The sequence below is a fragment of the Notamacropus eugenii genome, chromosome 5 (genome assembly GCF_028372415.1).
Source record: "Notamacropus eugenii isolate mMacEug1 chromosome 5, mMacEug1.pri_v2, whole genome shotgun sequence".
Lineage (NCBI taxonomy): Eukaryota > Metazoa > Chordata > Mammalia > Diprotodontia > Macropodidae > Notamacropus > Notamacropus eugenii.
In genome coordinates, this window is record NC_092876.1 from 209,225,531 (window position 1) to 209,239,854 (window position 14,324).

Below are 14,324 nucleotides of genomic sequence, written 5' to 3' on the forward strand. Positions count from 1 at the left end.
AGTACAGTACAATAAACATTTATTAAGCACCTACTATGTGCCAGTCACTGTGCTAAGCACTGGAGATACAAATAAGAAAAAGAAAGAGAGCCCCTGCCCTTATGGAGCTTATAATCAGATGGGGGAAGACAATACACAAAAGGAAGAGAGAGAAAGGAGAGGATAATCTTAATGAGAGGGATAATGCTATTGGAGTCAAAACTAAGCAGTGCAGTTGGTAGGAAATTAAGAGCTTCCAGGTCCCCATATAGTGAGGCTTTGTGAGGAGGTTTTGCTCCAAACTCTACTCTTCCAATCAGAGGGAGAGGAACAAGTAAGGGTGCTACTGAGGTACTGAGTACCAAAGCTGAAGCATCCTCCATGATGGAGAGTTTCCTGATGAAGAAATTATTGTGGGAGGATGGGAAGGAGGGAGGGGACTGTGCTGGGGGAGAATGATGATGGTGGGTTTGAAATCAATGCAGCTACTGAGAAATGACTATTATTAGTCTCACTTTACAGATGTCACATTGACGTTCGTTTTCCCTATAATATTCCATCTCCTGTTTCAATTCCTTTGAGTAGACTATATCCCAGAAATACTTTCTCTCCCCACCTCTGCCTCTTGGCATCCTGTAATGCTAATCAGAGAGTTAAAGATCTTCCCTACCCATTAATGGGGCTGTCCATTATAGGAAGCTTGATTAGGGGAGGCACGCACCTTTTGTTAATTTTTAATGTACTGGTTCTCAAGGGTTATGATGCCCTCTGGCTCAGAAATATTCTGAGGTGAGGTTTTACTTTGAGGCTTAGTTTTTGGAAGAAAATTTGTGTGCCAGATGAGACTCTGGGAAGCTGCTAAGAAGGCCCTTGTCTTTGAAAACCCAGATGTTGGTGCTTCTCTCTCTAGTAACTATGTATGTATGGTCAGACAGTTATCTGTCTGTTGATCTGTGATATATGTATTGCTTATGGTTAGACAGTTTGGAAACCCTGTCTGTTGGTCTTTATTTCTCTGTACTTTCTCTGAAGTTCAGGGTGCTGACTTTTTCCCCTAAACCAAGTGAATGATATACGTGCTTGAGTAAGATGATTGTTGACCCCTCAAAAGTTGCTTTCCTTTTAGAAAAGCAGATCTAAGAGCTTATGATAGCAGGCTATCCTGTGTATATGTGAGTGCTTTTACACATCCCTAGGTCTCTTTGAGGTTCAACTTAAGTGTCATTTCTTAAACAAAGAGCTCCTTTCCTAAACCCTATGGCATAGAACATATACTTAATATATGCTTGCTGAATCAAATGGAGAAAACCCAGGCTCAAAGAGACCCATGATGTACTTCTCTCAAACTGCCTCCTTGTAATTATGTACATCTTTGTATGTAAGGGGTAACTAGGGCAGTCAAATTCCATTATGTTGTTAAGAGTTCTTATGCCCTGCATGAAGCACTTCAAATTAGGGGTTGGGTTTCTCCCTCAATTTCATGGCTTATGTTATTCACTCTGGTTTTAGTCATAACATCTCCCTTAACACTCCTATCTTGAGACTAGCATACGATGGGGAACTTGTCGTTAGGACTGCAGAGATAAAAGAGTCACTTCAGGTCCTGGCTGTGATCTTGCCCAGGAAGAAACAAGCAGGACAATCTCTGTGCAATCTACCAAATGATGGTTTCTGATTCCCAAATCACCCATCTCCTCCTCTTCACCTGCTGCCAGGATAAATTGCTCTATTTGGGGAAGCCAAAGCTCAGATTAAAATGCTCTCCTACCATTATTTGCATATGAGTGTGTCTCATAAACAAGAATGTGCTGGTAAATGATTAACAACTGGTTCTCTTCCCCCAAAAAACTTTATGTATATGTATACATATATACACATATATTCACAACACACTTTTAAGTTTAATTTGCATTATTAACAGTTTCTCAATCATTTTCTTAAGCACAATCAACAAAACAATAAATCAAACCCTGATATGTGGTGATCATAAATTTCTAAAATGTAAATCTCACACTGAAATTTAAATAATCAGCTGGAAAGCTGGTTTGAGCTGGTTCCCTCACACATACTCCTCCCGCTCACAATCTTTTTCCAAGATTACTACTATGTCACAAAATTCCTGCATCCATTCTTCCTGGTAGCCTGGCAGCATAACTGTCCTCTTCAATTCAATAGAATTTATTTTTCCCCTTGAAGTTTGTTAGTCTCGGTGGGATGGCAACAGAGTGCCACCTTTGATGTGGATCGTCTTGATATTAATGGTGAAGTTGAAAGGCCAAGCTCCCCAGGGAGCTCCAGGGAGTCTCATGTCTGTCTGATATGAGAGTGACCCCTGATCACAGAGACTGTTTCAGGTACAGCAAATTCCTGTCCCACTTTGTCAAATTCTGGATTGATGTCAATCCTTTTTGTTTTCTTAAGGTGCAAGGGGCACGTGGGGTAGTGAAGGGGGCCCAAAAGGAGGGACTTGTGGAGTTCAAAGGAAAGGCAAGGTTGAAATGACAAACCCAGGAGAAGCTGGGAACATTATCTTTCTATTATATTGTATGCTCCTTGAAGGCAGCTATACTTATGTCTTATTAAAAATTTGTATCCTTACGTCCTAGCACTGTGCCTTGCACCTTGTAAATACTCAACAAATGCTTATTGAATTGAAAAGAATATTTGGCAGCCAGGAAGCCATAGGGTCTGGGGCCATAATTTCTGATCTGCTTCTGTAGGTGAATGAGTAAATAATTCAGAAGACAATCCTCAAACAAAATTTATCACCGCCACCCTCTCCATGCACGTTGTTTTCTTACAACCAAATGACCAGACCAGAGGCTTGGGGGAGGTAGCAATATTTTGTTGCTCTGCCTAACAAAGGAAACAAAATAAATAGCTTTTGTGGATCTCTTATTTTCTCCATAAAAAGTGACATGTCATGGAAGCATGAAAGAAAATTAAGCACAAAAGAAAGGTATGAGGAGTTTGCATGGGGGTGGAGAAGGAAGGGTTAGAATTTCACAGAAAGAATAAGCTGTCATTTAGAATTGACAGTTTTTAAAATGTTAAAATCAACATAATGTTTTGATATGTTCTTTGAAATCTTAGTATTGTGAGCTAATGGTTGGGAGAATGAAACATTATAGGTGAAAAATATAGTGTCTATAAGAAATAAGCACATGGGGCTAGTAACTCCAAAGCTGTTTTTAGGTACTGGTGGGCACTGAGTGACAGATGGACTAAGGCTCTAGATAGAAGAGTCCCTGGGCACACACTTATCCAGCAGAAAAGCTAAAGGAAAGGAAGCAAGAGGTAGGAGAAACTGAAACACCTACAGACCTCAAAGAAGAAAGGGAGATCACCCAAAGCAAGGAGTAACTGCTCTTTTCCCCACTGTATACAGAGGTGCCATCTGGTGTAGATCTAAGTGTGCTATGGGGAAAAAGAACCAGAGCATTTAAAATCAGGAGGTTTCAGTGTCAGTTTTGGCTGAGGTTTTTACTAGCTGTGCGACTTTGACCAAGTCATTTTACTTGAATCTATACTGCTTATCCACAAAATGAGATTACAAGTAGATGAAATCTCAGGTCTCAGCTCTAAATCTTAAGACCCTCTGCTCTAATGAACCTGTGTATACAAGAGAAGTTGAGGAATCAGCAAAAGGAAAGTGACCAAGACAAAAGCATCATTAAAAACCAACAACTCTGGGTGAAAAAGGCACATGGTCATTGTGTTCATTATGGGTTAGGCTAATCCTTTCTAGAAAGGGAATGAAGGATAGCAAGGTAGTGTTGTACTGACCATCTTCGGTCAGTATGTCCTTTCATTTCACATCGCTCTCTCTATCACAGTTCATAAAGCAAATCTATCTTAATTTATTGTGGGGAAGTACTAACTTTATTCTGGCAGCCTTATGAGATGAATTGAAAGTGCTAAATTCTTTTTGGTTCACTCCATTTGTGTTTTGGAAGGTTTTTTTAGGTATGGAATCACAAGCATTGAAAGTATGATAACCCAAAAAACACACTGATAAATCCAGCTAATAGAAGGACCAGGCAAATTCATACAAGTAAAATTATTCATGATTAAGCCAAAACAACAACATTTCTCACAGGCCCTTATGTTTCTCGCCTCTAACATTTCACCTGAGATCCATTTTTTTCAACAATTAGTTTACATAATTCAAAAGGTCCCTAGGACCTATCAAGAATTATGGTATTTTCAGCCTTTTAAACAACAATTATTTTTAAAAAATGAATGAGAATTTCATCTATGTAACATCCTGTCTACCTATGCAAACTTTTAAGATTTTTATTTTCTGCCTAATTTTATTCCTTGATGCCCCTTAGAAACAGATTACCTTTTTAGAGAAAAGAAGTCTTTTTCTAAATTTTTTATTATTTTGCTTTTTATATTATATTATATTACATTACATACTTTTCATATTATATTACAACTCTTACTAAGTCAATGAACTGCCTGGTTCTAATGCCACTAACCACCACCACCGATAGTAATAATGATAACACCCCCTCAAATATCAATCAAACATACATGTTTGTAACTAGGTACAATGACAAAGGAAATGAATGCCAGCCATGGTGATGTTCAGCATAGACTTTGTGGGTCCTGAAATTGCTGTAGTATCTTTGAAGAGGCAGCAAAAGCCCTAAAATGCTAGTTAATTGATCTCAGTCAGTATCACTGATTGGGATAGTACCCCAGTCAGCATAATACATCTGTTCCTATGAATCCAAAGAATAGGAGAGAATAAGGTTGTAAGTTTACACTATTCAGAACTGTTAGCCTGACAGAGAGGATAATTGAGGGAGTGGTGGTCATTCACGTGTTGGCAACACACACACACCCAAGATATAGCTGAAAAAATCAGAAATACCAAAAACTACCTGCTGGAAGGTCTTCAATTCAGATAGCAATGATAACTAAAACAAACTATAAGTACACGTGAAATGGACTGAAGTTATGAATACTTTCATCATATACCAATATTATATCATAACAAGATTAGAAATAGTTCTCACCAGTTATAAGCAAGGGCTTCACACTGCTTGTTTGTTCTTTGTCTATGGTATTCACAGCTTCAAGTTATACAACTAAATATTGATGATCAATATAGAGTAATAAAAAACTTCATTTCCTAAGTCTAAATTAGATGAAACAAGAAATTAAATATGTTAATAGCTATATGATAAAATGCTCTAAAGCACTATTATAGAATTGCAAATTAAAACAACTCTGAAGTACCATCTTATACCTATCAGATTAGCAAAATTGACAACAAATGAAAATGACAAATCCTGATGGGGGGGGAATTCAGGAAAACAACTCCATTAATGCACAGTTGGTGGAATTATGGATTGGTTCAGCCATTCTAGAAAGCAATTTGGAACTAAGCCCCCAAATTTATTAAATTGTACATACCCTTTAACTCAAGGATACCAATATTAGTTCCATATCCCAAAGAAATCAATGAAAAAGGAAAAGGACTCATTTGTACAAAAATATTTATAGCAGCTCTTTTTGTGGTGGTACAGAATTGGAAAATGAGTGAGTACTCGTCAACTAGGGAATAGTTGAACAGGTTATGGCATATGAATGAGACGGAATACTATTATGCTGTAAAAAATGATCAGAGACATCTGGAAAGATTTATTTAATGATGCAAGTGAGTAGAAGCAAGAGAACAATTTATATAGTAACAAACATTATTGTAAAGGCAATAATTTTGTCTTTGAAAGACTTTAGAACTCTGAGCAATGACCAGTTCTGATTTCGGAGAGCTGTTGAAACACATTACCCTCTTCCTGATAGAGAGACAGTAACCCAGTATAGACTGAGACATTTTGGGATATGGGCAATGAGGAAATTTTCTTTTGCTTGACTATACATGTTTGTAACAGGGATTTTGTTTTTCTTTCCAAAGGTAGAAAGAAAGGTGAATTTTCATCAAAAAAAAATTAAAATTTAATTTTAAAAAAGTTTTAAAGAAGAAATGAAATTGAGGAGGGAAAATTCGAAGACCCTGAGATCATTGAAAGTCTTCAGTTAATGCAAAGCACTAGAAATTATAATTGTCAGAGAGATGTAAGACAGCATGAAAGTCTCAAATTATTTTGAAAAAGAAATGGGCAGACAAGTTAGAAAGGCTCTTTCTGAGTATGATTGCATGAATCCACAGGCAGATCATTTATGCCAAAACAAAGAAATTTTTTTTAAAAAACTTCTCTGCTATGACCATCATGAATGAACATTTTCTCCCACAGAATTAGACAGAAAATGAAAAAATATTTTAGGACCATGATACAACAATAAATGTGTCACCTAATGCCATGGTAAAAAGCCAGAGGACAAAAAGTAGAGCTAGGAAAGAATAACAACCCCCAAGAACAAACTTTGAACACCACATGGCAGACGTGACTGGAGGGAGCTTTTGAAGATTTGATAAAAGACTCTGGATGATTACATCAATAGGTAGTATTACATTGATTGATTACATCAATAGGTAATACACTTACTAGAAAATTTGAATGCCATATTGCCCAGTTAAAGACTGCAAAGAAGAAACCTGCGAAGAGGAATCCAGAAAATAAAAGCATACCATGTCAAAAATACAAGATTCCCTTTGAGATTTATAGCAAAATTTAAAAGGTGAAGGCAACACAAAGAGTCAAAGCAGTACCAAGAACAAAATAAAAAACTGAACATCCACCAAAACATTGCTACAAGAAGTTGAGAAATAAGGAAATCAGGGACAAGACAAGCCCTGAAAAAAAAGGAGCTAGAAAATTTCGTTATCTGTATCAGCACCATCAAACTCAAATAGAAACCCAGGCCACTATTCCATAGATAAGAATCCCTGCGGAGCACATGTAGACTTAGTTGTAAAATGTAATATTATCTCTGTTTTATTATACATTATTTATTTTTATTAAATATTTCTCAATTACATTTTAATATGATTCAGGCAGCACTTGGGAGTGCTGTGGAAAGTATGCCAGCAGTGACTCCATTTCTGACATTTTTTTTATCTTTATGGTAACAAGACCTCCAACATGACAAAAATACAAATTAGATCAAAAGAGAAAACAGGAAATGATGAATATAATTAACTACAAAACAGTTACATTAAGGGAGTTGACTGAAACGCTAGGCTCCCTGCGAAACTAGAAAGTGGTAGGCTAAACAAAAAGCATAATTATTAGCTCAAATGCTTTGTGGTATAAGAATAACTAGCAAATAACTTTACTAGTGTCCTCTAATATCGTATATCTACTATCAAATGATGAGAACATGAGTGACCTCCTCAAATCATATCCATACTTTATTTTAAGCATTTAATATCATGAAAGCAATTGATAAATACTTACATGAAAATAATATATTATCTGTCAAGCAAAAAGTGTAAGCCAAAAAGTCTCAGAAGGGGGAAAAGCAACTTATTAATATTTTGGACATTATTCAACTAGCTATTCAAAAGTCTCATAACTTGCAGACTGCCTTTACTATTTCATAGTTTTTACATCCTGTAAATATGTAAAGAAGAAAAAAGGTATAATGAGAATGCTAGAATATTCATGTCCACATGAAAAATGGTTCTCTTTTAAAACATGCCACTTGCTCAATAATGTCAAGAACAAGTCATAGAAAATGTAGCAATTGTCAGGGAGTCTGTCAAAATCCAGCATGGTACTGCTTAGCCTTAAATTCAATATTATCTCTCCTATAAATGGAATTAATATGGCTTCCAAATAAATGAGAAAAACCAAAATATCTTATTAACTACTTGATATATGCACAAACAAATTAAATATTTCCTTCATCTTACATAACCATTCTCCAATGACATTTTGGATTCAATAAGTACAAAATATTTAACATACAACAAGGAAAGATAGAGATTGGGGACTTCAAGCTTGAATCCAAAGGTCACGTTAGGCCAGTGGATAAAGGTACAACCTATACATACTACGTCTCCTAGCAAGATACACCAAACATAAAGATATTATGAAGAAGGTTGTGGAAAGAAGCTGTACTTAATGGCATTCTGAAATCAGAGCAGAGTTTCTGAAACCATCCCCTTTATCATTTCTTATAGCACAACAGTATTCCATCACAACTTGTTCAGCCATTCCCCAATTGATGAGTATCCTCTCAATTTCTAATCTTTGCACAACAAAAAGAGCAGCTACAAATATTTTTGTACATATAGGTCCTTTTTTCTTTGATCTCTGGGACTTAGACCTAGTAGCAATATTGCTGGGACAAAAGGTATGAACAGTTTCATAGCCCTTTGGACATAGTGAAACTGGATTATTTTTAGCAGATCAAACCACTGACCACAGTTATCAAAACATAAAACAGACTCATAAAAACTCAAGACCAATGTTTTTAATATGTGTTGCCCTCCTGGATATGTATTTTTCCAAATGATTTAGAACAACAACAAAAAAGAGTTTTCAAAGTAGTGACTTGGACAAAGAGATCAAAATCATATAGAACAAGGTGAAGTACCCCCTTCATCCTGTCTGCTACCAAAGTGGTACCAAGAATACTTTCAGTGAGGTTACAGAAGATGAGCTTACATTCTAATACTTTTATCCAACAACAAAAAAGTTATTTTATCTACCTACAGAATCATCCCTAGAATACTAAATATAAGAAAATGATAACAGGAGAGCAACTTGTCCTACGATCATTTCTATCTGAACCCCACTGAAAAAAATAAGAATGAAATGATAATAATAAGAGGAACTTATTCAACATTTTAAAGTTCACAAAACAGTTTATCTACATTATGTCATCAAGCCTCACTTCAACCCTGTGAGGTAGATCCTATAGGTACTATTATCATATGCATTTTGCATATGAGGAATGTGATGCTCAGATAAAGTGGTTTGCCTATTGTTGTAACGTTAAGAATGTTAGGGGAAAGCTTTGAACCCAGATCTTCCTAACTCTAGGTGCAGCACTGTGTTTACTAGCTCATCCTGTCTTTCTTCTAAATGATAATTACTCACATTTATATACAATTTTAAAGTTCACAAAGAACTCATGAGGTAGAAAGTGTACTGGTCTCATTTTATTGATGAGTGCCTAGAAAGCAATGTCTTTGAACTGAAAATTCAGCACTCTACTGCAACACTGCCTCCCTAAATTCTTAACGACGTAGATATAACTTATTGGATCGCTCTTTTCAATTAATCAACATATAACATACCCTGGTGCATTGTTTTGTTGACATTTTACATGTCTTGGGCATCCTATATCCTAGACAATAAACTCTGAAATATCTAGCTCTCAATATGTCTATGTGTCAAAGGATCTGCAATTGGACTTCAGAAAGGAAATATCTAACTTTGATTAAAAGCCTACAAAAGCAATAAAACAGGATTTAAATTAACTGAGAGTGAAGAAGGGAAGAGAAGAACCCATAGAAGTGATTATTTACCCCCTGGACTGGAGGTTGCCCTGCTCCCAAGGATATTTTATATAATTCTAAAACCCTAAATATGAATTTTCCCATTCTATCTGGTTGCCCATGTCTTCAAGCTATTCTTTTGATTTTCTCTTTTGGGGAGAATCATACTACTCTGCTCAGAAACTTCAATGATTCTTCAATGGTCACAAAAAAAGAAATTAATTCCCTAGATTAGCCTTCAAAACCTCCACACCCTGGGTCCACTGTCTTTGCAGTCTTATTTCACACTCCTGCACTCAATAAGGAGAAACGCGACAGCAAAAGGAGAACAGGATTTGGAGTCAGAGGACCAGAGTTTAATTACAAACTAAACTGTTTGTTATTTGGGTGACCTTGGGCAAGTCACTTTCCCATTAGGACTCCCGATATAGGTAATAACATACATTTTGCACATTATATAATTGATCAAGAGTTTTGCCTTGAAATCATGTCTAAAAATAGGTTGACTTGCTAACCTGGGAATACCATCTCTAACAGTTGCTCTCTCCTCTTACTAATTATTATTAGTCAGAAAAGTCAAAAATACATAGTGCATCTGTTATGAGAAGCCAAGTGAAACATTAGCTATTCCATGGCAAAGTCAGCAATTAGGGAGGTATGGAGTTCTCTTTCAGAGATTCAGAGATAATTTAGGAATGTGGTACCACAGCAGGATTAAAATTATTAATGGCAAGTTAGGACAAAACTTCTATTTTTAAAATTGTTTTGTATGTGCTATAGTATTCCCTAACTTCATAAAGACTGGAACTTGCTTTTCTTGCTCTGAGGAGCTTCCTATGTTCCTATTTTGAATTCAGGTTGCCATGGTAATCAGCAGAGTTCTGGTTGGAGTTGGGTTTCATAGTAATTGTTGTCCCCCTCCTCCTTTTTTTTTTTTTTTTTTTTTTTTTGCAAACAGCTGAACATCATCTCATTTCTTAACTAGAGATAAGGAAACCACAGATTTGTTTTTCAATTCTTTGATGATGTTCACAATGGGTGGCTAAAATGTCATGAAAAATTTGGGTTCATGACACTATGCTGCCTTAAGACTAAGTGCTTTTTGCTCTCAAGTGGGAGTGATTGTTAACATTTCCATGACTCACAGTTGTTCCAATTAAAGGAAATTCAAGACACATTATGCACTGTACCATGGGGATTCAAGAGGGGGCCATTTAAGCAGGAGAGGGTAGGATCATAAGATGTAAAGTCAAAAGGGAGCTTAGTGATGATCTAGTCCACAGAACCAGAATGACTTGCCCAAGGTCAGATAAGTAGTAAGTAGCCAGATCAGGATAATAATAATGATTACAGTAGCAGTATTACTGTGTAGTAATTACGGGCTTGTTTTATATCCATTATTTCATTTGATTGTTATGATAACCACAGTAGGTAGATAAATAGGTACTACAGGTGTCATTGCCTCTCATTTTTCAGATGAGGAAACTGAAGTTTTAGAGCTAGTTAAGTGTAGAAAGCAGATTATGAGGTTTCTATTGGTTCCAAGTTCAGATCACTTTTCATAATGCTGGGATGCTTTATACATACATACATACATACATACATTATATATATACATATATATATATATATATATATATATATATATATATATATAGTTTGAGAGATATTCAGAATAAGAACATAGTAATATCTCACCTTGCTGGAATTCAGCTAACCAAGGAATTCATTTATCCAGAACATAATGGAAAAATGGTCATATAGCCAAAAAAGGCTAAAAGATAGAAAAACTACAAAAAGCAGGCACAAGGAAAAAACTGAGAGAAGTCTGAGACAATTCAACATAAGGGAAATCAGTCATCAATACAAGAATCAGAGAGTGTCATTGAATTATAATGCATGATGCTAGGAAAAACAAAAAATAAAAACAGGTGGATTAGGAGCCCAGAGACCTAGTTTCCTGTTCTGGCTCTCCCACCAATTAGCTGTGTAACCTTGGATAAATCACTAAATCTTGCTGGACCTGAATTTTGTCATCTATTAAATGAAGTTGACTTAGATAATTTCTAGATTCTTTGAGATTCAAAATCTATTTTTGTATTTTTTTAAATTATGACCCTTCCTGGATTGACCTCCTTCCAATTTTAATTGCAAGATGTCTAGTTGGGTAAATATATCATAGCTACATATATATATATACATATATCATAGATACTATACCACATCAATCCACTTAAATTCATGAGGCTACCATGTGTGTGGTACTCCTAAAGTATATTTTGTTATAATCTGGGTTATTTTCTAGGTAAATAGGGGGCCTTATTGAAAAAGGGAAAAATATTCCACTTGACAGCTTTCTAATAGGATATTTCCCTTCCTGTTCCCTCAGTTTTGTCACATTCGCTCATTCATTCTTTCATTTCACAAGCATTTATTAAGTACCTACTGTATACAGAGCACTATGAAGTATTTCATTCACCAAATATTTATTGAGCATTTATTATAGTCGGGACTCTTCATTAGGCACTGAAAGAGATAACAACTTTAGAAGACAGTGTTCCTATCCTCATGGACTTTGCAGTTCAGTATGCTCTCACCATCTTTAGTCATGAAAAACTAATTGCACATGTAAATGCCAATAGAATAGAAGGCACTGACCACTGAGTTTTTTGTATTTGTATCCAGCAGCTGGCATGGTGTCTGGCAAACCATAGTTGCTCAATAAATGTTTCTTGATTGACTGATTGCCTACCCAACTTCACTTGAACCCCTACAAAGTGGTAGAAACAAGCTTGAAAAACTTAAATGTATATGACTCTCATTGATGCTGCCAAGGGAATCTTGGTGCTAGAGAGGAGAAGCCCACTTGGGGAAAAACATGCCCTTTCTGCAATAACATAGAACAGAACTGTCAAAACAAGACTCCATTAGCATAGAAGTGCCTCATCTCATATACAAGAAGCACAGCACAGCAGGCTGTCAAAAACTAAGCCAGAAGAAAGAATAAATGTGCAGGCATGGTCTGAGGAAAGGGAAATAATAATAGCAAGTCATATTTATACACCACTTTAAGAAAAGTATTTGGCATATATCAATTCATTTGAATATCACAACCCCCAATAGGTAGTTATATGGCACAGAAGATAGAGTGCTGGACCTGAAGTCAGGAAAACTTTAGTTCAAATTCAGTCTTAGATGTGTGATAGCTATGTGACTTTGGCCTCAGTTTCCTCAATTGTAAAATGGAGATGACAACAGTATGTACCGCATACAGTTGTTATGAAGGTCAAAGAGATAATATTTGTAGCAGTGCTTAGCTCTAGAACCCAAAGCATTGAAAATAACTGTCTTACACACACTGGGGGGGGGGGGGGGGGAGAATTGGAGGGGTTGGAGAGGGAGAGAAATACTAAAAAGCATCAGAAATGAGATTAAAGAGACAAATGAGTCAGAAAGATAATCCTCAAGGAGGCACTACCAAAAGCCCAAGTGCTTAGTTAGAGCAGGAGCTTAATAAATGTTTATTTCCTTCCTTCTCATGAAGTAGGTCGTACACATAAGGAAAATGTAGCTGGAAAGGGTGAGGTGATTTGCCAGGAGTTACATACTCAGCAAGTGACAGAGGCAGAACTGGAACCCAGGGCTCCTTGGTTCCAAGTTTAACATCTTCCCCATTTTTTATAATCTAGCTTTCTGTCAGCCTCCTTTTACTCATCCTGCCCCATTTTACTGTCCTGCCCCAGCTACCTCACAGCAATGTCCAGTATTTTGTAGCAGCCTGATTTACATTTCATATGTTGTCAGCCCTTTTGATGGCTAATTTAATTCTTTTCTATTCTTTTGTATGAGAAATATGAAAGCATTTTATTGGATTGCCCCTCTAAATAGAAACCACACAGCTGAAAAGAATTCTAACGAGCTCCCTATCCTGTTTTTCCACCACCTCAAACCATCTGTCTGACCTAGCCATTTGCACTCACTTTCACAAAGTCAGTTATTATTAAGAGAATGTTGAGAGGTCTGTGAAAAGGGGGAAATCATATCCTACTCAGGTGAGATCCGATACCTACTAATGAATAAAGTGCTGGAGCTAGAGAGGAGCAATCTTGTCCTGGCTAAAAAAAAATGGCAAAGTGCAAACTAGGATCCAAGTAAAGTTATAGACTTGGTCATGGGCCTTTTTCCCCAGGGGTAGTAATTCTTTTCTTCCTATTTATTCATGCCAGTGACTTACACATAGCTAGAACTTAATAAATGTTCACTGAGTTGGTCATTCACAGAGAACTCTTCCATTCAAGTTTATCAGTTTGCCAAGACTAGGAAGAGGATTTGTGAGTAAACAACTTACAGACCTGTATTTCTCTATGGGTAGACAGTTGAATTGGGGGGCAGCCTCCATTTGATGAGAACAGGAGAGGAAGATTCCACTAGCTGAGGACTGACCCCAGACTAATTATCTTATTACATTTAGGGCACCTAAAGGCAAACAAAGTAGCAGCCACTGTCAACAGTCCTAAGGAGAACATTAACTTGCCTCCTGCTCTTGGGCTGCCTGTCCATGGTAGAAAAATACCAGTAGATCCAATGTCTTTGCTGTTCCTAAGCTTGTACTTATGCAATGATTACGCAGGTGATTTTCTTGATAAATAATAGAGTCACGTGAGACTTCTTTATTGGCAGAGCAATGTAGGTCCAGGAGTCTGGTTACTTAAGCAGCTTTGTGCTCCTTTGTGCTATACATTCTCTGGAAGTCTCATTCTATGACTATGCTGAAAGCTGCCAGAAGTCTTAAGCACAGAAAACAACAAAGGTCTAGACAATGGTGATGCTGTGCCACAAGTCCCATAAAAGGAATATCCTCAGCACCTTTTTCAATGTTACCCTATGCTCTCTGAAATATTTGTGTTAGGGGTCACAGGAC

General features: G+C 36.6%; 1 protein-coding gene across 7 annotated transcripts in view; it reads right to left on the minus strand.

Annotated features, from left to right (window-relative positions):
- The window catches only part of CACNB4 (calcium voltage-gated channel auxiliary subunit beta 4), a 344,733-nt gene that overhangs the window by 218,303 nt on the left and 112,106 nt on the right, over window positions 1–14,324 (minus strand). The window lies entirely within an intron of this gene.